General features: G+C 43.5%; 1 protein-coding gene across 3 annotated transcripts in view; it reads right to left on the bottom strand.

Annotated features, from left to right (window-relative positions):
* Positions 1-26,244, bottom strand: part of METTL21C (methyltransferase 21C, AARS1 lysine) — an 81,079-nt gene that overhangs the window by 48,095 nt on the left and 6,740 nt on the right. Inside the window, exon 1 of one of the 3 annotated variants that reach the window (XM_075918741.1) lies at positions 2,560-2,738. The exons of the other annotated variants lie outside the window; for them this stretch is intronic. The gene's annotated coding sequence lies outside the window, so the exon portion shown is untranslated. Of the gene's footprint in view, positions 1-2,559; positions 2,739-26,244 lie in introns of those variants that run through there. 3 annotated transcript variants of the gene reach the window in all.

Genomic DNA, 26,244 nt, shown 5'->3' with positions numbered 1-26,244 from the left:
TGGGCTGTTGCTTTCAGTCATTGCCTCATATCTACAGTTTAGATGTAAGATCTCCAAGGCCAGGGCTGTGTCCATTTGGTCTGTAAAGCGCCTAGCACCCTCCGGCTGCTGTACAAATAACAATAATACAGGCAGTACCCAGGTTACGTACAAGATAAGGACTGTAGGTTTGTTCTTAAGTTGAATTTGTATGTAAGTCGGAACTGGCGTCCAGATTCAGCCGCTGTTGAAACTGACCAGCAGCGGCTGAATTGGACATGCCTGGGGCAGAGCAGCTGGGGTGCTGCTGGGTTGGTCCCACAGCGCCGCTCCTCGGTGCTACTGGACCAACCCAGCAGCACCCCAGCTGCTCTGCCCCAGGTGTTCCCAAGTCAGCCGCTGCTGAAACTGACCAGCGGCTGACTACAGGAACCCTGAGGCAGAGCTGCTCTGCCCCAGGCTTCCTGGAATCAGCCATTGATCAGTTTCAACAGCGGCTGAATCTGGATGCCAGGGACAGAGCAGCGGGTGTACTGTCGGGTAGGTCCCCGCAGCGCCGCACCTCGGCGCTGCGGGGACCAACCCGGCAGCACCCCAGCTGCTCTACCCCAGGTGTTCCCAAGTCAGCCGCTGCTGAAACTGATCAGCGGCTGATTCCAGGAAGCCCGGGGCAGAGCAGCTCTGCCTCGGGCTTCCTGTAGTCAGCCGCTGATCAGTTTCAGCAGCGGCTGACTTGGGAACACCTGGGGCAGAGCAGCTGGGGTGCTGCTGGGTTGGTCCAGTAGCGCCGCTCCTCGGCGCTGTGGGACCAACTCGGCAGCCCCCCAGCTGCTCTACCCCAGGCGTCGGCGAGAAAAGACTGGTCAGCTCGGGGGCGGGGCGCACTAGCTGCGTCCCCTCCCCCCAGCAGACCAGGGAGACGCGGAGTGGCTTTTCTTGCTGCGGAGGACGTGGGCGGTGGGACCACGGCGCATCTCGGCAGTCCCGCCACCCACATCCTCCGCGGCGAGAAAAGCCGCTCCGCGTCTCCCTGGTCTGCTGGGGGGGGGGTGCTAGCTCCGCTTCTCTCTGGTCTGCTGGGGGGAAGCGCCCCCCGTGCCACCGGAGGTGGCGACAGTGGGGGAGGCACCCCGCACTAGCGGGGCCCCCCCCGGTTCGTAACTAGGGGTCCGATTTAAGTCGGACCCACGTAACCCGGGGACTGCCTGTACATGTGACTCATGCCTAAAAACCACTGACTGCTATGTGAAAGCCTGTACAGGCTACAAATCAGTATTTTATTGCACATGTAGCCCAAGGTCCAGTGTTTCAGCAGCAGCCCTGGGAACTACAAGTTGTGGACTACAAACTGCAGCATGTTGGGAGAATTTCCTGGTTCCTGCCAGGATGCGCTCTCTGCCCACAGTAGGGTCTCAGCAAGGACTGTGCTAGAAGCAGCACACAGGCTGCATGCTGAGAAAAGGGGCTGCTGAACTGTTTTCCTCTTCTATGTTTTTTACAGAATAAAGCCTGTTCCTGTGATTTATCAGAGTGGGTCTGGTCTGAGGTGCACTCACACATACACAACGCAGAGTGCACCAAGCAGCCTCAGGCCTAGCACCCCCCACAGTAGTGTAAGAAGTCACAAGCTTCCCCTATGCTGAATAACCTCACACTGGGCTAGCCAACAGGAGGGGTTACACACAGAACACTGGCTTAGCAATTGAGGCTCTTCAATCATGTTACAATAAATCACTAATGAAAATAAGCCTCACCTCACAGAAATTCACCTCTGCAGCTGTTAGCCTGTGGAAGCTTTCCAGACCTCCTCGGCTCCATGGCTCGGTAAAGTAACAACGAAATCCTCCTGCCCCCTAGCCTTTGTAGCTGTTTAACAATGAATTAGACATTCCTCACAACCCTATTTTTCAAAGGTGATATCTCCAATGTCACCCACATTTCTTGGGGTCTAGAGAATGAGTGGGAACTCCATCAAATGTACTCATGGAATTCTATGCATCTATATAAGCAATTAAATGGCAAAGTTACAGAAAACTTCCCACAAAGCTTCACGGAGGCTTTTATTCCCTTTAAAGACTGCTCTTTAAGCAAGGCACAAATGTGCAAATATATAGGTTTCAATATGAACAATTTGTGCCATTGGCAATAATTGATATTTGTTCACACAAACATCATAATTAAACATGCAACTGTAAGGGCCAAATGTCTATTTTGAGAAGCTTTTCTGTTTGCAGTCACCTGCTGATCATATATAATATAGACTCAATGATATTTCACTTCTGCCATTCTGTAAATTACTTCTAGCAGTTTTCCCCCTTTCATTTAATCAACGGTCCCTTTAATGCAGAAGTGAAATAGTAGCTGGAGTGAGTAAGCTGAGACCAAAAGGTTAATTACTGCCAAAATATCATTCACCATCCCGTAGGTATCCTCATTCGTGTTTCACACGGGGCAGTAGTTTCTCAAATCCACATGCTTTTGAAATGCAGCAGAACCCTCTCATGATAACATTTTGTTCCCCACAACCCTCAGAAAACTTTACAAAAAGGTGAGTTCTATTATCACGGGAGGAGGCCCTACCTGGCACACTACCCTCTCTTCTTCACTCCAGCAATCCTGGCTTTTTCACCCCTTAAAATTGCAGGAGAATACTGGGGGTTATCGCTGTGGCTGGAAGGCAAGATGTTTACTCCTCATTGCAAACAGCTTCAGCAAACTTAACCTGGCTGCTGTCTGATCCCCTGAGAGCAGCTGCTACAAGACTATGATCCTTACCCCTCCCCCAACAGATATGGGCAACTTCTCCCAGACAGAGCAGAAGAGGCGAGGGAGGTGCTAAATCTTTGAATTATTTTGAATTGATTAGCATCATGGGATCCATTTATGCTAGAGTGAAAGCTTTTCCCCCTCTCAGTTTATTGTGAAGCTTACTATTAGAGAAATTAGTATTGAAGGGTAATGAAGCAATTCAAGAATTTTTCTCCATTTCACTCAAAACTAGAGTTTTATCACAATGCAGTTCATTATGGCCATGAGCCAGCAAAGCACTTGAGCACGTTATCTTCAAGCATTTGAGTAATACTTGCATGCTTAAAGTTAAGCACATGCTTGAATGCTTTTACTAAATCAGGGCCCAAAGAGGTAAGCTTCTCTGGATCTGGTAAGCAATCCCTAACATGTTAATGGAGCAAGGTAAACAATGATTAGAAGTGGGGACTGTTGAGAGTATTTTTCATATTTGTAATAATGATTAGTCTTTTTTAAAGAACCCGATAGTATTTATCTCTATTATAAAGTGCATCTCCTTCAAAATCCACAACCAATCATTTTGGTTATATTCTAGAATGTCTCACTCTTCCTCTGTGTCTTCTCCTGGCTGCCACTTTTACAAAGGCCTTATGGCTTTATTATCTGGAAGAGATGTTGGGGGGAGGGTGACAGCTCTGTTCCCCAGCACAATGCATTTGTTCAGGAGGGGCACATATCACAACCCTGGTATTCCATAATCTGTGTATACAGGTGCCTAACAGACAAATTTTAGCTGTATGGATCCAAGATATGTGTGTATAATTTTTAAACTTAGAACATCTTAGATTTAAAATACACACAGGCTGGCTACGTCTAGACTGGCATGATTTTCCGCAAATGCTTTTAACGGAAAAGTTTTCAGTTAAAAGCATTTGCGGAAAAGAGCATCTAGATTGGCACGGACGTTTTTCCGCAAAAAGTGCCCAAACGGGAGCAGCATAGTATTTCCGCAAGAAGCACTGATTTCAGACAGTAGGAAGTCAGTGTTCTTGTGGAAATTCAAGCGGCCAGTGTAGCTGCTTTTGCGGAAAAACTTGCCAGCTGTCTACACTGGCCGCTTGAATTTCCGCAAGAACACTGACTTCCTACTGTCTGAAATCAGCGCTTCTTGCAGAAATACTATGCTGCTCCCGTTCGGGCAAAAGTCCTTTTGCGCAAAAGGGCCCATGTAGACAGCTCAGATTTGTTTTGCGCAAAAAAGCCCCGATTGCAAAAATGGCGATCGGGGCTTTTTTGCGGAAAAGCGCATCTAGATTGGCATGGACGTTTTTCCGCAAAAAGTGCTTTTGCGGAAAAGTGTCCGTGCCAATCTAGACACTCTTTTCCGCAAATGCTTTTAACAGAAAACTTTTCCATTAAAAGCATTTCCGGAAAATCATGCCAGTCTAGACATAGTCACAGAGTTTTAGGAATACTGCTGAGTGTTGCTAATCTTAACACATTTAGCCTCCCCCCACCTCTCCAAAAAAAAACCCATCCGTATACTCAAAATCTGTGCCTAGACTCTGGTAGCTCTTGGAAATACTCTTAAGTTTAGATATCTGACACCGTGAAGATTTGAAGGTATAAAATACTGAACAACAAATTTTTGATTCTCCACACCTACAAGAAAAGGGAAGTTTGTCTGGCTTATTTCCTCTAACAGAAAATGAAACCAAGAGTAATTTGCAGTACTGCTACAGCCCTCGCTATGGTTAATAGAGAAGGTGCCAGAATTTGGTTGTATGATGGCTGTCACAGTGTCACAGGTGACAGTGAGAGTGTTAATATGAATGCTGCAATGAAAGAAGCAAATGAGCTTTACAACTAGAGAAGAGGTTGATGATGACTCTCCTATTCCCGGGTCACCTTACTTGGCTTCCTATGTCAACATTAGAGTGTAGAACTGAAATTACAGTATCTAGGTTTAAACCTTTTGTAAATATAAATTGTCACACAATTTAACCCCCCAAATTAAAGCTGTGGGGGGGGGGGTGGAGATGGGCTGTTAAGCTTTACAAACCTAACATCATGAAATTCACAACTTTACTCAGTTACCTCCCTCTCACCATCTAGTTTACTGAGGTTTGACTTTTTGCACTGCAGAGCCAGCAGAGCTATTAGACAGTGAACTGGGTTCTTTCCTAGTGCTCATTTACTTCTTTTCATTGCAGCATTTTTCTGGCCTAAATGAGTTAACAGAATTGTTACATACGTATCGGTGTCTGGCAGTTATGTTATCTAAAGGTGCACAGAAGACTACAACTCAAGGGATTGTAAGATACACCTTTAACAACCCCCAGATGAGTCAGCTGAGTTATTGGTGAGGATGCATCAGCCAGAAAGAACTCAGCTTGACTTTCAGATCCCATGCTCAGTTTGCAGATGGAATAAACAGAAAAAGGTCCAACCCACCTAGGCTGAGGAGCTTATTCAACCATTGATCTTGATTTTCAATTAGTCCTGAATACTGGGGAAGTTCCAAAAGATTGGAAGAAAGCTAATCAATGCCAATATTTTAAAAGAGTAAATAGGATGACACAGGAATTATAGGTCTGTCCGTCTGACACATATTCCAGGCAAAACAATGAAGCAGCTGAGAGGGAACTCAGTTAATAAAGAATTAAAAGAGGGTATTATAATTAATGCCAATCAACATGGGTTTTTTAAAATAGATCCTGTCAAACTAACTTGATAACTTTTTTATGACCTTACAAGTCTGGTTGATAGAGGTGACAGTGTAAATCAGGCCTGCCAACAGGTAAGGGAATGGCAAAGGGGGCAATTCAAAGGAGCCCAGAGCATCCAGCCACCACTACTGCTGCTACAGCACTTGCCAACCCCCAGACCCCTTTGAATTGCCTCTCGTGTGCCAGAGTGCCACTCTGCCACTCCACGTGGCTCTGAGGATTGTGTGGGGAGCATGCCACGGTCTCGGCATGACTGAAGGCTAACTGCCATGGCCCTACTCCTTTTGCCCTTAGCCCCACCCTTTTCAGGGGAGCAGAGCCACTCCCACACACACTTTACTCAGCTGGCACGAACCCCTCCTGCTCTCACGCTCCTGCGGGGTGGGCTGGACACAGAGGGAAGCCACATGAGCCACACAACTGGATTCCATTCCCCTCCTGCTTGCAGGATCATGTCCTGGCAGGTCTTTTACCATGTCAGCCACTAAACTGCATGAGTCCAGATGTTCCTTTGAGAACTCTGTTGTGTATCTACTGTACAGTGGCCGCTTTAAAGCATAACTTTGGCCTTGCACAGACCACATCTCCATTGTCTTTAGGGAGTCCTTCCCTGTGTGATAACTGATCAGGTTTTAGGTGCCACAATGTCTCTCTCGTAATGTGTGCCCTTGTAACTTTTAATTACTGCAGAAACAGTGAGGAGCTTGCTGTGCACTCCCCTGACTCTAGCAGGTGTCCAGCTTGCATAAATCCAAAGGCAAAAATGGACAAGGGAAGACATGTTCAAGGAGCATCTGGCATTGGGCACTGTCAGCAGACAGAGTACAAGGCTAGATGGACCTCTGGTCTGACCCAGTTTGGCCATTCTTATGTTCTTATGAGCAAATGCAATCTGCCCACTTAGACACGGAGAGCATAACTGAGTGGAGGAATATGCTACAGGAGGAGCTGTGAATGGAGCATCATGAAAGGCTAGCATGCAGGAAACTGCACGTGAAACACCAGGAGACTGTCTCGTTGTCCCTGACATCTGTGATGGAGCATATGGTAGCTTTCCAAGATGCATATCTGGACAGGATCCACTCCCCACCCTTTGCAGACCCTCTTTCTCTCCTCACCCAGTTCCATAGCCTCCTCCCCCAGAGGCCCTAGGACATAGTGGGAGGGGAACTCAAAGGCAGTCTCACACTCATTCTCCAAGGCATCAAAAGACAAATGTCTGCCCTCACATTTCTGATTCCCCCCCCCCCGACCATGAGGCTCCCATGAACTCCTTTTTCCATCCCTGCTGTGTTCCCTAAATAAACAACAGTCTTCCCAGCATAAATGGACAGGCATGTGCTGGTTCTGCTTGTGGTAGCATGCTAAAAATAAGTGTGTGTCCACAGTGAATGGGTGGCAGCTCAGGTTAGCGGCCCAAGTACATACACTGGGAACATGGGGGTCGGGCAGGACTGCACTTGAGCTAGTCCAAATTACTGCCCATGCTGTGGCAGCCATGCTGGCAGCACCCTCCGAGCTGTTGTGTAGAACATGCCCTAAGAAGTTATAAATGTAAGCACCAAATTTCACTTAGGTTTTGTCTACATTAGGAAAATGCATGAGAAGCACTCCTCTAGTAGTGCCACCAATGCAGACAGGGAATGGACACTTTTACCACCATTGTAGCAGGATTAGTGTCTGCATTATAGCTTCTATCATTTGTAGCTGCAGTGGGACTACCACTGCAGTAGAATGATTACAAATGGCCCCAGTGTAGATGTACCCATGCTCACACTGATAGAGGCTGGCAAGATGTTTAGATGCTACTGTGTGCTTGTTCTGCTTTCAGTACGTATCCAGGGGCAGCCTGTGGATGTAGGCAACCTCGGCAGTTGCCTAGGCTGCCACCCAATGATGACATCACGCCATTGAGGGCTATGGAGGTGGGGGCGCCGATCGCGCATTCCACCTTGGGCACCAGTTGCCGGCTGCTCTCCTCGAGCCACTCCTATACGTATCTCAACACTTTCCCCCCATAAATAGTCACTTTCTTGTGTTCCCTTTCCATTAATATTTTTTTTCCAATGAGTTTGAATTGTAGACCCAGAAGAGGAGTCCTATGTTGATGCTTTTTTTAAAAAATTGTCCTTGAAAACCAACAGCTCCTTTTAGCCCTTAACCTGATCAGATTGACTGTAGATTCATTTTCAGTACTCATGCCTTGTTTTTCTTTCTAACACATGTTTCAGTCCATATGCCCACAAGAGTTCAGTCATCTAGGGCACAGCCACGTGAGATTTCTGTAGTCTTGCTTGAATTTTTAAGAGAGAACAGCTGTCTGGTAAGTAATCCAGCAAGATTTACACCAGTCATATGAGACTGCTCACAAGAATCCAAAGAGGGCAGTGAAATCAAAAAGATCACACAGATTTTCCAGGGCATGGATTTCCAGTCACACTACCTGGGACTATTAACATAAACATGACTTCACACAGGATTAAATTTATCCACATGCAGAGGGATAGCACAAGGTTTATGCAGCATTTAATAGGCACTTAATATCTCAAAATTGGGTTTAGGTGTGATTTAAGTGCTTCACAGACCTTGTGCTGCTCTTCCTTCCTTCCTAATGGGAATTAATTCCATCCCATGTGCATAAGATATGTAGGGTTGTATTTAACTGATGTGCAATTACAAGCATGCTATTTTGTGTGTGCAACAAACATGTACATTTTCCCAGGTGCACATGTAACCCACTGTTGGGAATGATTTTGACAAGCTTTGTTGTGTTAGATGGGTCAGACTCCATTTTGAATTAATGCCTCCATTTTAAAATCTGACACACAGTTTGAGGTAAACAAGAACTGGCTTGGACTGGCTTTTCCCGCCACGGGTTCATTACCATATTAGCTACCCCAGGAATCAACACCATTTGACATTGTCAATCATCTGGTTTTCCCATCACACGAGGTATATAAGGACTGCCCCCTCTAGGGACAGTGTGGCTCACTCCTGAACCATCATCAGAAAAGGTACTCAGACTCCTGTGGTGCTTTCCCTTATCTTCCATAGCGAAGGCTTGGGAAGGGTATTCGGGATACACCAAATAGGGTCTGTTGTAACCTTAAGCGCCATCGAGACAGCATTTCTTTGCTCCTCATCCGTGGTGAAGACTCGGAAGTGTGGTGAGCCGGAGAAAGCACTCCAAGGAACAGTGATGTTTCCACGTTACCTGTAGCAAAGGCTCAAGACTGATAGCAGAAACTGTACCACTGATCCTCCTTTAACATCTTTAATATGAAAGACATCTATGAGGGACCTCCCTAGTGCTCCTCCCCGAGAGCTCTAAAGCAGCTCAGCGGAAGTAGGTCCTAGGCCTCTTCTTCCCCTCAGCTACTACATCCATTACAGACTGTTTACCTACTTTGTTCATCTGGGCTTTTCTATCTTCTTCTTCTTCCAGAGGCTGTGGAATGGTTTTTCAATGCTGGTGTTTAGACGTTGTAATTGTTATCTCTGTATATTAACTGCTGTGTGGTTTTTAATTGATAATACATTTGTTAAACCTATTTGGAGTCTGGTTTTATTTGAGTCAGGAGCCCACTGGTGAATAAGATCTGGCATTCGCAGGGGGCCTCAATTCTGGGGCAGAGACATAAGACATTGAGCTCAGATGATAAATCTTAAATTATCTAAATTTCGTATTATTGTTACTGAATCTCTGGTAACATTTATTGGCGACCGTGGCAGGACCTGTGAGAGTTTTAGGCCTTGATCTGGTCCAGCAGGCCCAGTCCAGATTTTTAACAGCAGATAATAACAATACCAGTATTGCGATAATGGTCCTAAGACTCAGGGAGGGATTAGTTTTCCTTTCTTCGTTTCTGGGCACCCTTTTATTATTTTATTTTAACATCCGCTGTGGAACAGGGCTATAGCGAGCTTGGGTACAACCAGCCGCTGAACTGACCACTCAGAACACACAGTGTTCCTCAGAGGAGGTTGCTTCTAAGGTATCAGGCTGCAGCAGCACTTAGAGATCTCCAGCTGAGATCTCCAGATCTCTCAGGAAAGCTATGAACAGGCTTTGCCATTTCAGACCTAGCTTTACCAAATTTCCTGTAACCCCGTTTGATTTTGAAGTTGTGGTAAGAAACTTGTAGCTGAACGATAGCTCAAAGGACATTTGGACCTCAAGGATGGACCCCTCTGCATCATAAAAATACTCTAGAGTTCGCAGTTAATTCTTTTGGGAAGGGTTCTAATCCTTGGGAGAGGGAGACTGTTAGAGGTAAGGATTCTTTACAGAAGTTCTGTGCCTTGTGGGAAAAGTACAACGAATCAAATCCCTCTCCCACAAAGAAATACAAAAAACTAGCATTGATTTATGAGCTGGCGATGGTTAGCAAGGAATTAGCCTCCCATTTAAAACACCAATTAGATCAGGCTCTAGAAGAAAAAGGGAAGCTGGAGATACAGCTTCAATAAAGAAAATAGAAAACAATACCATCTCTGCTTTCACTGTAAGCCTAAATATGCAGATCACTCAATTGGAGCAACAGCTGAGAGAGTTGCATATTCGCACCAGTGAGGCTGAACGTGAAGCATCTCAGAGGGAGACACAATTAAAGGAGTCTCAAGCTGATGTAAGGCAACTGTTAAAGGAAGCCAGCAGACTCAAATCATACTGTCTTCCCAGTCAGACTCAAATCATACTGCCTGTAAGATCAAAATACAAAAAATACAACAACAAATTTTAACTGCAAAGGGATTAATGGCTGCTGTACAGTCTGGTGGTGTGCAAATTGGTATGGATTGTAATAGTGATTCCATGTGTATAGAGGGAAGTACATTAGAACCATCAGTTCCTCAAGAATATCAAGGAGAGGTAGAAAGTGTTATGGCACCTATTACGACCAATGTAACTTCATATGGAGGACAAAATCCTCTGGTCAAGCAAGAGAGCAAAGTGCTCTCTCCTGACCAGGCTAGAGCTATGGGGAAACAGTTGGGTCAATGCAATAAGGAGACAGTGTTGAACTGGCTGGCAAAACTCTATGTAATGCCAAACATTACTCAGGAAGATGTTATTTCATTGTTAAGAGAGTGCATGTCTAATGATGAATTTAATGCTTTGCCTTACCACATAATCAGTGATGTGCAAATTAGCCAAATAGATTTATATAAGTGTATTGTAAAGCTATATTTTCCACATGAAAATCTAATGGTCCGAATGTATGCCAAAAGGCAAAAGAATGGTGAGAGGCTAGAAACTTATTTCATGCAGAAGAAGCTATTATTTTGGCTAACTGGTTTAGGTGAGCACAGGGGGCATGTAATCTCATATGATACTCCCGAGTTAAAAGAAATTTATTTTCAAGGGTTATTGCCAGGAGTAAAATTGGCACTGGGATCTATTGATATCAGAAGCACTCCCTTACCTGTGCTGGAAGCTAAAATCAGGGAAATTTATGAACTGCAACAACTTACACATCCAAACGTAAGGACAAATAGAAGAATGGCTGCTTTTAATTCTGAAAATAAACAAAATAATTATAGAAAGCCCCTTGAGTTCAAACCTGGTTTCCAACCTCGAATGTTTCATGGGAAACCCAAAGACATTAATGCTATGAGAAAGTTATTATCTCAACGGCTCTCCAGATATGAACCCCCAGAGAAGATTAAGAGTCTGAATACAGATGAAATTTTTAAAAGATTGGCAAGGTATGAAACAGCGTCACTAAAAGATACAGCACCAATGGCAGCAGGAAGCCATGATAGGATGCCGCCATCTTGGAATACGGCAGCAGGAAGTCATGACAGGGTGCCGCCATCTTGGAACATGGATAATACCAACCAGTGAAGAGGCCAGGCTTCGCAGCCCGGTCGCTCACATTTATCAGGATCAATGGGGTCGACCAATTATAGATCTGATATTTAATGGGAGGTTTGGTACTATTAAACAGAAGGCATTAGTGGATACAGAGGTATCTGCTAGCCTCATATGCACTCCAGCTGTTCCAGAAACAGAACAAATGACAATCCACCATGTCAAGAATCTCCAAGCATATAATGGAAAATCAAGTGTTGCCCCTTTCATTAATAATGTTAACTGTACCATAGGACACATTTCTAAGAAAGTTACTATTGGTCTACAAGCATTAGGTGGAACTGGGATTATTGGTATTGATTTGCTGGAACAATGTAATTTGATCTTCCATCTACCCAACCAAGTTGTTCATTTAGGATGTAAAGAAGAAGAAGCTGGGACTGTTATACCCACGATCCATAGAATTAGAGTGGTGAAAGCTTGTCAATAGTTAAATCTACCTCAATGGGGGAAGGATGTAGAAGAAATAACAAGCAAGCATAGATCACTATTTGCTATGCACAAACTGAACTATGGGAAAACCTCCTTGTGATGGAGTGGGCCGCCTCAACGCCACAGATGCGGACCCACCCCGCACTGACCCTGCGGTTGCCCTCATGCTCCTAGGGTCTGCCCGAAGTGCGCGGGGGACATGCGGTGTGTGCTCTGCCGCCGCCGCCCAGCTAAGAAGTGGCGGTAGGGCCGGCGCAGAAGGTCCGTTGCCGGCAGGGAGCCGGTGGACGGGGGGGGGGGCATGGCCGACGCGCGCGGCGGCCAACGTAATGACGTCGAGACACCGGCGCGGGCATTTTAAATCTAGGTGGGTCCGGAGCAGGGAGGGGGGTGCAGGCGGAGGGCATGGAAGCGGAGGAGAGAGGAAATCCCCCCAGATAGGAGACAGGACAGGCGGAGGTGACTGAGAAGAGGACCGGCAAGAGGGACACGGACGAGTCAGAGCTGGAGAGACTGGATGCAGAGCGAGGATAGGAAATAGCCCAGAGCAGGGCAAGGAGCTGGCGTGCTGGTGAGTTTCGGGCAAGCGCCCCACCAGCAGGGCAGGACCGGGCGATCCTGTCCTTAGGGCCCTGGGCTGGAGTCCGGGAGAGAGGGCGGGCCCGGACCCCCCTATCCTCATTGGTGAGGAATTGAGAGTACCCTAGCGAACAGCGGGATTTGGCGGAGGAACTGAGAGAAAAGAAGGGTGGGCTAGCCACCTTCGTTACACTCCTCAATGATTAAAGTGGAAGGTCCGGACCCGAAATTTCAACAACAGTGTCGTATCCCCACGGAAGCTAAAGAAGGAATTAAAGCTACATCGATTCATTATTGGAATAGGGTTGTCCTGATACCATGCAAAAGTCCTTGCAGAGCTCTCATATGGCCTGTTAGGAAAGCGGATAAGAAAACTTGGATGTTGACAATCGATTACAGGCATCTTAATCGTGTAACACCTCGTATGACTCCTGTAGTTGCCAAATACCCAGAAATAATGGCTAGAATAGCAGTGGGAGCTTGCTGGTTTTTGGTCTTGGACATATCGAATGCTTTCTTTTCCATTCCTCTTCATCCTGACTCCTACAAAAAGTTTGCTTTCACACGTGAGGAGCAGCAGTATACTTTCACAAGGGTTCCCCAAGGGTTTCATAATGCGCCAAGTATCTGCCACAGAATAGTAGCAGCATTGTGGAAAAAATTCAAGCATAGCAATAACATCATTAGCTATGTAGACGACATAGTCATAGCAATCAAAGATTAAAAAAACAACCTTGATGCGGTATTAGAAGGGTTGCATTAAGCAGGATTTCTAATCAATCCTCAGAAAGCACAGTTAGTGCAACAGGAGGTTACTTATCTTGGGGTATAACTTGGACCCAAAGGATGACAACGAGATCATGATCGAGTTGAACTAATTTCCAATATTCCAGCACCTAAGAATGTGAATAGTTTAAGAACTTTCCTAGGACTTTTTGCAGAGACTTTATCGAGCACTTTAGAACCAAAGCCACCTTTTTATAATCTATTGAGAAAGAATCAGTTGTGGCAGTGGGGAGAACGAGAACAACAGGCTTTGCACGACCTCAAACAATCTTTAATGCAAGCACCTGCTCTAGCTTACCCGAATCCTTCAAAGCCCTTCCATTTAGTGCTGTCCACAGGGAAACAAGCCAATAGTGCAGTTCTGATGCAGCACCACGGAATGTCCTTAAAACCAGTGGTGTACGGATCAAGAGTTCTGTCTGGAGTAGAAGAATAATTTTCTTCCTGTGAGAAAGAAGTTCTAGCACTGATCTAGTCATTACAACATTGGGAATACCTTGTGGGCATGTCACCAGTGATTTTGGAGACTGCACATACTCCCATTAAGCATATTATATCAGGAAAGACAAATAATGGAAGAGTAAGCAACCCAGACTCGCACAATGTACTTTGGCACTGCTGAATAAAAACATCCAGGTGGAAAAGATGAAGTCTCCGAGCCTGATACCAGCACTTTTTTGCAACCCAGAGATGACGACAACCAATCATGAATGTCCATTACCACCTATGGAAGTCCCTGAATCTGAATCACTGTTTAAGATGGCTGATAATTATGAAATGGCTAAGCTAATCACAAAAGGAAATGTGTGGGTAGCTGACAGTGGCAGCTATCACTGTAATGGGAAGGCTGTGACCGGATGTGCAGGTCTGCAAGTATCCACCCAGAAAGAAATTTTAAAATCCATCAGAATACATTCAACTCAAGCAGCAGAGATAATTGCAATAATTCTTGCTCTGCAGTATGCCCCAGCCAATGAGAATATTGTTATTTGCACGGATTCTGACTGGGTGTTAAGGGTGCTGGTGGACTGGATGGTAATTTGGAAGCATAGAAATATGTGCACTACCAATCAGAAACCCGTAGCCTATGTGGAGTACTTGTCGTATGCATGGAATCTGGCCAAAGTTCGAATGGGAGAGGTATACCTATTCAAGGTGAGAGCCAATTGACAGAATCAAGCAGAAATTTCAGTATTAAACAAACAGGTCGACAGGCTGGCTAAAAAGGCCGTCCTATTAGGACCAGAGTCCATGTGAGATAAGGTTTCAGCAATAATTAATTCAGTGGAAATTCCAGATCCGTTGGACCAAAAGGATATTATTAGGTTGCAAAAGCAAGACCCTGAGATTCAAAGACTAGTGCAAGTAAAATCCCATAAAAATTATGAAATTGTAAAACATCTCTCTGGATTGGTGATGGCTGTGAAAATTAAAAAATCACCCGAAGAAGATCAAGAACCCATTCCATTAGGAATATTTAATGCTGCTAATCAATATCATACTGCACAGAGATTGGAAAGACTAAATTAAGGATTATCGATGTTAGCTGAACCCATGTCAGATGCATTAACTATGATAAAACACACAGAAATGGAAATAATTGAATTACTCCCAGAATGGTTACATACTGAAGAACAAGATTATTTTACCATAGTAGGAGCACTAGGAACACTGCAATCCAATTTATCAATCACTTTGGCATGTATTCAAGTTCAAACTCTGTTAATTGATATAGCTAAGTATATCATAAGAGACAGTCTCAATGGTAAAGTTCCTGTTGCATTAAGGAAAATCTTATGTAAGCACGTCAACAACTTTGAGAGAGAACATGAGGGCTGGTGGAAAGTGATAAAATTTGTATATGATCATCATAAGAAGGAATGTATCATTGCATACATACTTACCTTAACAGAAGCTATGGAAGAAATAATACACCCAATTGTTCCATTAGGTATATTTATCAATGATTCTTTAATTATTCCAGTGGAAAGTTGAAAATGGGTACATCTTAAAGGAGATTCATATCGGACAATTAACCTCCAAGCTTGCACAGAACAAAAAGAGTTCGGATATACTTGTACCACAGACTTGTGGGAAGAGTCTCATATATGTTTAAAAGCTGATGAGGGAATATGTCAGTACAAGTTACATTCACCTTCTGGGAACCAAACTGGTTCAGTGGTTATACAAGTGGACAGTTACTGCATTTTTATTAGGAGTTTATGCCCAGTGTTCAGTGTAAATAATTTTGATACTGTTAACAATTCTTTTAAGTCTAACATATGTATGGGTACACTTCATTCAATACAGGGACTTTAATCTATTTGATGTTACATCAGAAACTATACATGTGGAACTTCGCATACACAATCACATAGAGCCAGTTTATATAGGTCAAAATATAGAGATCATAAAAGACCATGAAAAATTAAAAAGATATGTGGAAAAAACTAAAAGTTAAAGGCAATAAAATGAGAATTACAGTTCAACATGCCATAGATACCATACGGGATGTATCCAAAATGGTTAAAAACACCAATGCACACTAGTGGGAAGATCTGATATATTTCAAAGATGTGAGATCATTGATTTCAAATCCTGTGTTTATATGTCTTATATTACAAGTATTTATGATAGCATTTATAGTTGACATTAGTGTCTATGTTTGCAATATGAAAAGAGGATTGAAGGCTGGAAGTTTCAATTTTGCTAAACTGAATATATAGTTCAATTGTTGAATATATAGTTCACTTTATGTTATTATGTTGCATTTTAAATTTGATATTTTGTATTGTATTTTAATACAATGTTGTTAAGATACAGTTGGTAAAATCAAAATGGAGTCAGGGTTTTGGAAAGGGAATTCAAAATGGAACCCGTCATGAGTGACAGAGACTTTGCCACCAAAAACACCTTTGCACACAGCACCTGGCTATGCTCTCGACAACAATTGTGTTCACACAGCACAGAAACCTGCACAAAGCACATAGACTTTGCACACGTCACTCTACTTTTCTGCACTCGGGACTCCAGCTGTTTTCCTACCTTTTGAACTCATAAATATACTGATTCCTGAGAGGATTGGGTTGGCAGTTCTTCATCACACCATGGAGGAGAGTTGCTTGCTGTACCTGGGAGCCGTGGCAAAGGCTGGAACCATCTCAAGTTACAGACAGACCTCATCCCACTGTCACCATCAGGGTGCTTGGACCCACGGTTGTGGCAACTGCCCAACACAGTGAGACCATAGCTACCTGCGCCCCATATCATTGGATATTAACCACACAAAGCGAAGCCTGCATTCTGTGGCGAAGGCCCTCTGCAGTGCTGGAATAGCTTTGCAAAAAGCTCCTCTGTGATCTCAGTTTTGTTTCCCATTGCGAAGGCGGGGATTAAACAAAGGACAGAACTGTTTGGATATTTTGCCAACTCATCTGCTCTAACACTGCAGAAACTTATACATCTAAGGACTCCTCAGAGTTCCTCCCCTACAGCTGTCTATAGCCACAGGGAAGAAGGTCTGAGCACCTGTTCCTATTCCATCGGACCTCTGACTGAGTACAGTACTCCATTGTTAGCATATGGTTTTCCCTTTGCTGTCTCCTGTTATATCAGAGGGAGAAGGGTTGGAGTTGTTCAGTATTGATTCACTGTTATTGGCTGTCGTGTTTTTCCTGTTGTGTGAATTTAATAAATGTGGATATTACAAAAAACGAATTTTCTTCTATGTTTTACTGCCCATAGAACTAGCATATAAGCACTGTGAATTTTCAGAATGTGTTCTAAATGTAAATTGTACCGTAAAATCTCTCTCTCTCTCTCTCTCTCTCTCTCTCTATATATATATATATATATATATATTCATAAAATCAGAGTTTTATTTTTAGGGATGCCTAAAAAAAATTGAGAAAAGATGGTTGACAATAGGCTATATAGAGTACTGAGTTGGAACTGCAAGCTATAACTTTAAAAATCAGGGTTTTTTCTTGGCCTTGTTCAGTAGAAAAGTGTGTTATCAGGGCATAGTAGCAGTGCCTCTATGCAGCCAGCATAGAACAAGAATAGTCAATTATTTTTTGTCAGGATCCAAATTTCTTGGTCAATGTATAGTCAAGGTTCAGACACCAGATCAAATAATAGAAAAATAATAATAACAATAAAAGTAAATAAAATGATTTTGAAGTCTGTTCAAAATCATTTGTTGGTCCAGATATGGCCCATTGGCACCATACTGACTATCTAAGTCTAGAATTAGGTGTGGTGAGTTGTATCACTGTGTTTGGAAGCAACTTGTTTTGTGTGTCTGTGTTTTGTGGGTTTTTGTGTGTCATCCTTCTAGAGTCTAAGAAATAAAGGGATGTGACTGTGCAAACTTCCAGCAAAGAGCATATGTGGCCTGCGCTTCAACTTTCCATGGCTCTCCTTGGCTGGAAATGGCAAACCGGAGCCAATGGGAATTGCGAGGCCCTGTGGCTACAAAGGCTTTAGATAAACAAAGCGGCACAGGCCCACTAGTGGCTTTCCCAAAGTGGGCTCATGTGGCCCACTTTGAGATATATTGCTTTATAGCTGTGCTCACAAAAATCTCCATTTTAAATGCAATTTTCATCCCTTGTAACTAACCATAAGTGTTTAAGTGAGTGTGGCAGTTTCAGGAATTCAAATACAATTTGAAACTTCACATCTGAACCCCTTCAATATCAAGGGGAAGTGATTGGGATTTGACTCTGTTCATCCAAACATAACTGTAATGCTTTAGTTTCAGGTAGGGTACAAGCAAGAATAGGGACCTGCTCCTGATTCCTGCTTGGATGCAGTTAAATTCTCTTTGAAGAAGGAAAAGAGATGGAAAACTCATACACATAAGATTTGATCACTATTACAGAACAATCAACCACAGACTAACAGAACTCAAGCAGTCATTAAGTACAGTCCCTTCTATACTATAAAACTGCATTTGCCTGAGCCTGAAAACCGAACACTATCCTAAAATTAGTGCTGAACCAGATCCAAATGCTTCTGGATTCACTTCTACCCATAAACAGTTGTCTGCAGTGATCAATTCAATTTACAATCTGAGAAACCTTTGAAGTCAGTTGTTTAAAAAGGAAGATTCACAGTAAGATAATTCCTTTGAACATTCATATAAACTAAAGGAGCAACTGCCTCAATTAAACAGGAAAACAAATTTGTCATGTAACTTTCCATTTATATAATCAGCTTTTATCAGCTTGCTGGTCAGCACTGCTCCTGTCCATCATTCTTAAAATACAAGGCCAAAACCTCGCTGCAGGAAGCCAGCGTAGGTTGGCATATATGTGACATGGTTTCCAAATCTCTCTCCTGCTGACTTTATTATCAAGCTTGACTCTTCCAGAGACTGTGTGTGTCTGATGTCATTGCTCAGAAATTCTTGGGTGGTTAGTTATTGCTGGCAATGAGGGGAGTCTCTAACTTCTGTGTCTCAGTGTAATGTTACTATGCATAGCATTTGCCCAGAACAGTGAAGTATAATTTCCCCTCTCCCCCGCCTCCTTTTCAGCTAACCGAACTACCCCACTGGCCTATGAACACGTTAGCTCAGTTCTGAAACCCAGATTATGGCCTTGATTTGGCTCATAAAATTAACCAGGCGACCTAGAAATGGCCATGGCTATTCCAGAAAAATCCATTTAAACGCTACCATGTTTTATTTTTCATGAATAAAAACTGTTTGATGCCGGACCAGTTTTGAAGTGCTTAGTCCTTAGGACAAAGTCACGTGTTTCATCTCTCTTACGAGCTTGTGCTTGTCAGAAGTTAATGATTTATAAGCACTGAGGAAAAGGAGTGCCAGACACGTCTGGGGCTACAGTCTGTCATGTGGATTCCAATAATTTGCTGCCCATGCAGCATTTCATGGCATCATAAAAGTTCTTGTAAAGGAAGAGAGATTTTGTGACACACACCCCATAATTTAAAATGGAGGTCAAAGTAACTGACACAATTTTCCTTACATAGCAATTCAGCTCAGAAAAGAACATATGAGGCAGAAGGTGTTTAATGGGGATATCAGAGGGGTGGGGTGAGGCCCAGTCTTATTTAACATCTTCATTAATCTCAGAGAAGGGATAAACCACACACTAGTTAAATGTGTAGAAGACACTAAATTGGGAAATTTTGTAGAAAACAAGGAAGACAGGGATATAAAAAGGGATTAAGTGTAGCCTAAAAAATATGCTAAGTAGAAATCAGGCTTTGGCCTAAAGTTAGCTTAAGTGTAGAGGAGTGTGGGATATTGAGCTTTCCAATGAGAGTACAAATTAGAGGTAAATTGGAGACAAGCAAGGGAATTGAAGTTAGCAAGGATTATGTTGCTGATTTGTTTTAGTTAAAACTGTTCTGAGCATTTTTAAAAGTTATGACTGTTTTATTTAAATGTGGTCTATACTGATAGTATGGGAAGGACATTGGTGCACATGTTAATTTAAAACTATGTGTAATATAAACAGCCAGGAAGGAACTTAAGCACATAAGAATGGCCATACTGGGTCAGACCAAAGTTCCATCTAGTCCGGTATCCTGTCTTCCAACAGTGGCCAATACCAGATGACCCAGAGGAAGTGAACAGAACAGATAATCATCAAGTGATCCCGCTCCTGTCATCCATTTCCAGCCTCTGACAGCCTCTGACATCTTGGCTAATAAGTATTGATAGACCTATCTTCCATGAATTTATCTAGTTTTTTCTTGAACCATGTTAAAGTCTGGTCTTCACAACATCCTCTGGCAAGGAGCTGACTGTATGCTGCATGAAGAAAAGCTTCATTCTGTTTATTTTAAACCTGCTACCTATTAATTTCATTTGATGACCCCTAGTTCAAGGAGTTGGCAGAAATCTAAGGCTACGTCTACACTACATGCTTCTCGTACAAGAAGCCTTTTGCGCAAGAGTTTTTGTGCAAAAACTTTTTGCACAAGAGCACATCCACACCTCAAAGCAAATTGCAAAAGTGATGTGCTTTGGCGCAAGAAAGCGTCCACACTTCATGGACGCTCTTGCACAAGAAAGCTATAATGGCCATTCACAGAATGGCCATCAAAGCACCTGTGCTTTTTCCCATAGGGGTTTCTTGCTCAAGAAACCTTTCTGGAGCATCCACACTTGCCTTTTTGTGCAAGAACTCTTGCACAAAAGGGAATTGTGCCTCATAAAAGGAGGTTTACCTACAGTGGAAAAAGCCCTCTCTTCTGCCATTTTACTCTTGATTTCCTTGGGCAAAAGCGCATTTGAGGTGTGGATGCTCCACGTGTTTTTGTGCAAAAACAGCTATTTTTATGCAAAAACCTTGCAGTGTAGATATAGCCTCAGTGCAGTAAGGGGCAGTTTAATGTTAATTTGTATTATAATGGACTATAAAAGGAGTAGTTTGGTTAATTTGCAGAGCATGCCAATTAACATTAAACAACAATATATTCCAAGATATTAAGATTTTATTTCCCTTTGATGTCAGTGGACTGTTCACACTGATATATCATTTCATCTGGTAGTGCAAGTATAATTGTAATGTTGAGCACATGGTAATTGAATTCCTGTTTGCTTAACTAATTTTCTTTTGAATGAAGTTTGGTTTTATAAATTTTCTGTTACTGAGGTAGTGGAAACAAAGATGGGTTTTATTATACCCTTTAATAAATTAATATTAATTTGGAATGTTATGAATGGGGGGTTATTAATACCCTTTTCTGAACATTTCAGCCATTCAGTAAACTGAAGTCTTTTCACAATGTTTAAAGAACTCTTGAGACCTAATTGTCTTGCCTGTAAGGCTTAAAACCATAGACAGTGGGTCCTAGAGAATCCTCAGGAATGCTAGGGAAGCAGGAAGTGAGTTGGCAGGAGGCCAGGAGAGCCAATGGAAACAAAGTGTGAGCTTCTGAATTCAAAGAGTCACCTTCCTGTTCTTTTGTGTCTATAGGGGAGCTTTGGAGGACATGAAATAAGCCAGGGAGCAAGGGGTAGAGAATCTTGCGACATCCATGCCTAGGAAAGGATTAAATCTTGAAATTACAGATATGAAAATAGAATGGAATGTTTAAACAGACACAATCAGGTTATTTTCTTTATTTTGTTGTTTGTTGGACACATAACTACCCCCTTACACTGTAACTTTCCAAACTGAATCCCAGGAAAGCAATTCTCTGTGTTTTAATCTACCCCTCTTTTTTTTGCCAGTTGCTCTGTAATACATACCATCCATGTAGCATTTCATCAAGTATGGGTTGTTTTCTTTTGTTTTGTTACTAAAAATCACCCTTTTAAAACTATGATCTGATTCCTGTGTTCTAGAAAGCAGGAGGTTCTGTGTACATATGCCTAAAACTGCAAAGCTAAACCACCAAGAGAAATTACAGTTTTCAAGTTGTCTCCGGAGGCAGGGTTAAAAGAGCTTGAGAATAGCTGAAAGTAATTCCCATGTGCACCTTCCTGGGTTCTCAAAGTGGTTTTGCATGTGGGTGGTGGCAATGAATTCAATCCACAGCCAGAGAATCTGTGACTTTGGGTAGTTTTAATACAATCCTTTAGTGTCAAAACTGTTCATCACTCTGGCATGCCTAGTGCTGAAAGTGGGGGGCTCACAAGAGACTTTAAAAATACGTTGTCACTAAAGGCTTGTGTTAAAACCTGTTAAAGATTTGTAATTTTATAATAGCAAAAATATCTGAGTCATTTAAAACTTAATAAAAAGAGGCATTGACTGTCATTATTGATGCAATCTGTAGCTGACATGGCAACTAAATACAGTACCTAGTTATGGGCATCTTAAGAAAAGGAAGTTGATGAATTGGAATAAATTCAGAGACAGCAATACAAATGATTAAGATAGCAGCAATAGTAAACATTTATATCATGGTAACTCTGACAGATGCTAATATGTGGTGACTAGGTTGGAGGTGGGAGGGAGGGAGATAAACACAGTAAAGAGTCAGTCCTTGCCTTCCAATCTAAATACAGGAAGGAGAGCTAATTTATGAGAAATCCTCCAAATATGTGTATCTTGGACAAAGCCAAGATACATTGCAGTGTATAAGTATTTGAAATATGTAAACACCAAAAAGAGAGAAATGATTTAATGTGATACAAGGGTGTGGATATATAGAAACAATTAGAAATATAGAAAATATTGAAGGAAAATGTAGGCTGAATATCCAAAAAAACTTTCTGATAGTCAGATTGTGACCAGGGTCCCAAGGAAGATAACTGAGGTCACTCAATTAGGATGAACTGCAAAGAATGGTGATTAGGTGGTTGCAAAATTTCTTTGAGAGTGTGTGGTATAATCTCTTGCTGTAGTCTGTGGGTATGTAGATTGTAGTGTGATTTTCACCTTCATTAGGTATGATGTGTATCTGTTTGCACTTGGTTTGGGAGATGTCTGTTTAGATCTATATGAGTTTCTTTGTGCAGTTGATAGTTTTCCACTTCATGTGGCTGAATGTAGTACCTTACATGTTTAAAAGTCTCAGGGAGGAGCCATGTTAGTTTGTAACTGAAAAAACTTAAAAAACAACGAATTGTCCTACAGAACCTTAGAGACTAACAAAAAAATTAGACAGTACCATAAGCTTTCGTGGGCACAACCCACTTCTTCAGATGAAACTTTGTGGTTATGCCCATGAAATCTCATGATACAATCTACATTTTTGTTAGTCTCGAAGGTGCTGTAGGACCTTTCATTGTTTTTTAAGTTTTTTCAGTTACAGAGTAACATGGCTATGCTTCTGAGACTTGCAAAGAGTGGGGCAAGCAATCTTCAAAATTGGTGGATATTCAATACCTAGATTTACCAAACCAGCACAAAACAGCTTCTATTATGCCTTACTGGTTACCCAGAAACCTACAACACAGCTCCATTAAAGCTGTCAGTTATGATTAGGATCACTGAAAATCTTATTTATCATAGAAGAAAGTCCTGCTACTCCCAAAGGATCTGACATATTACCTCCCAGGTTAAAGAATATTTAAGATCTCATCCAAATACACATTTACAACCAATTCTTATTAACTAAACTATAATTTATTAAAAAACAAAAGAGAGAGTATTGATTAAAAGAGTTTAGCACACATACAGACATGAATACAGTTCTGAGATCAGATTCACAGTATTGATGTTGAGCTTTGTAGTTGCAAAGAGTATTTTTACGGAATTAGTCCATAGGTTATAGTCAAATATCTATATTTGGGATGATTCAGATGGGATTGGAGATTTTATAACAAAGCTTTCCGTGACAAAGCATCAAACAGATCTGAGATGAAAAGGATAAGGTCTCTGGGTCTTTCTACAGTCCCTGGCTTTGCTTCACAGTTCAGTTTTGAAGGGTGAGTATACACAGCAGGGCTTAACTCGAAATAAGCTATGCAAATTGAGCTACATCAATTGCATATCTTATTTAGAAATAGCTTATTTCGAAATAGGGAGAGTGTACACGACACTTATTTTGAAATTGAGCACTTTTCCTCCAATTTCCCTTACTCCTCATACAATGAGGGTTACAGGAGTCAGAGTAAGCAGTCCTCCAGCTTGACAGTATTTTGACATTATTTTGAAATAACTGCCTGCTGTGTAGACGTGGAATAAGTCATTTCAAAATAACACTAGGTATATCGAAATAATGTTGCTGTGTAGACATAGCCTAAGTGAACAATAGGCAATCTTAGGGTGTGTTTAGACTACAGAATTTTGTCGACAAAACTATACCCGCGTCTACACTACCGCCGAGTTCTGTTGATAGTAAGTTGACAGAACGCGGCAGTTTTGTTGATGACGGTAAATCTCTTTCTACAAGGAATAATTGTAGGGGGAGAATTTTATATTCACAATAAAGGCCTCCAGGAAGAAGCCCTGGTGGACACTCCCGCCAAAGCTTTCAACTCTATTCTTCATGCCTGCAGCCATCTTTAAAAGGCATAGGTACCCAGGATTACCATTCTGGCAGCAAGCCAGCTCCAGCCAGGACCCTGACTGCGCAGCTCTTCCTGGTAGAGACACTTGGGAGACATGTCCCAGGGACAAGCCCCCCAAGAATCCCCTGGCTCTTCTGGGGACACAGCCCCGCAGGAAGCCAGGGGCACCAAACGCCGGGCACCCTCCTGGTGTGGCCCCGAGATCAAAGCCCTCTTGGGGCTCTGGGCTGAGGAGGAGTCCCTCCAGGCCATGCAGTCCAGTAGAAGGAGGAATGCGGACATTTATGCCTGAATGGCAGAAGGCCTGGCTAAAAAAGGTCACCTCCCATGCACAGCGGAGCAGGTCAAGGCAAAAGTGAAGGAGCTGAGGCAGGGATACGTCAGGGCCTGTGAGCGCAGCTCCCGCTCCGGGGAAATAGCATGCTATTGTGCCTACCATGAGGATCTGGACTGGATCCTGGGGCCAGGGGAACCCCTGCCTGCAGAGCATCTTGTGGAGTCTGTGTTGGAGACCCCTGTTCAGCAGCGGCCGGAACTCCACGCAGTCAACCAGGAACTCCAAGAGAAGGAGGAGAAGGACAGCACCAGGAGCACCAAAGAGCCAGATGCCCAAACTCAGGAGGCCTCCCAGACAACTTTGGACCCCGGGGAGGGAACATCTGGTGAGTGCTGTGAGGGTCCAACACATAACGGGGCACGGCAGGCGGGAGTAAACTGGATGGTGCAGTGTTGTGACATGTCATGCTGATCACAGCATGGGGGGGGGCACACCCATGGCCACCCTCAGGGAGGGCTGTCCTACCCCTGCACCCAAATTGCTGTGAGGTACCACCTGCTCCTGCAGGCAGTGATGCCAGGTGCAGGCATGGGTTGGGGATGCTGGGATTGCCACACAGCTTCAGGCCTCTCAGCACCCTGCAGGAACCCCAACCATGGCCTGACACTTGTCTGTGCTGCTTGGCCATGGCACGTATGTGTGGGGGGGGAGAGGGGAGGTGGGCAGGATGGTAGCCTGCACACCTTCTGGGCTCCAGGGAGGCCGTGGCTGCTGGCCAGGCCACACCATGCCTTACTGAGACCCACATGAGTATCCTCTGACCCTAGGACAGCCACTGCCTGCTGAGAAAAAGGAGGGCATGCCCTCTCAGGGAAAGTGTGAGAAATGCGTGACTGACAACTTTTCCCTCTTGTCCTCCACAGCTGGACCAGCTGACCAGGATGGGGGCGCCACACCTGTCCCACCACCCAGATGGCTGCAGGGAACCCATCGGCACTGGCGCACATATTCGGAGCTGGTGCACCAGCACATCTCAGTACTGCAAGGGATGCAGGACTCAATGAACCGCAAGATGGAGTCAGAGGCAGAGTGGCGCAGGCGCTTGCTTGAGCAATTTGCCCAGCAGCGCACTGACATTTGCACTGTAATCTGGGAGGTCATGGCTTTCCCCAGTCCTTTCCCCTGCTAAGCCAGCTCCTGCTCAGCCTGCCTCCCCTCTGCCCTTGCTCCCCCTCCCAGCCTCTGCCATCCCAGACTCAGCTACAGCCCCACCTCCTGCCCACCCCCCTACTGTCCCAGCCCGCAGGAGCACCCGTCTCCGATCTGGCCTTCGCAGCCAAGGTGGCAGGGGCTCCTCATCCTAGGCGCCACCCTCAGCTGTGGGCCTCCCTCCCCCCTTCCAGGTTGACATCCCCTTTCCCCCCTGTGAAAGTCATTGAGGGGAGCACTTTATTTTGTTAACAAAAACCATTTATTTTTCTGAATACAAGAGTTTTAGAAACTCATCTAGAATACTTGGGGTGCAGGGTAGAAGAAATCAGAGAAAAGCAAAATTGTGTCTATGCTAAGAAAACAGGCTTTTAGATGGTCAGTGAATAAGTGGAATACTACAGACTCATCTATTCAGTAAAACTATAACAATATTGACAGGAAAGATGTCAGCAGTCCAGAACCTAGTTTGGGACTCTTCATAAAGGGATAATAATGAGAAACCAAGCTGATTTAAGGTACTAGAGAAAATTTTTCAGTTATTGGTCCAGATTGACAACTAGTGCAAATTGGGATGGCTCCATTGCCTTTATAGAGTTACATTGATTTACACCAGATGTATTTTCCTAGAGTGAAGCAGAAAGCATTCTGAGGTGATAGATTGCAGATTAACATAAAAACATCATAA

Source organism: Pelodiscus sinensis, chromosome 1 (genome assembly GCF_049634645.1).
Source record: "Pelodiscus sinensis isolate JC-2024 chromosome 1, ASM4963464v1, whole genome shotgun sequence".
Lineage (NCBI taxonomy): Eukaryota > Metazoa > Chordata > Testudines > Trionychidae > Pelodiscus > Pelodiscus sinensis.
Note: the sequence above shows the minus strand (reverse complement) of the source record. Positions and strands in the feature narration are given on the sequence as shown.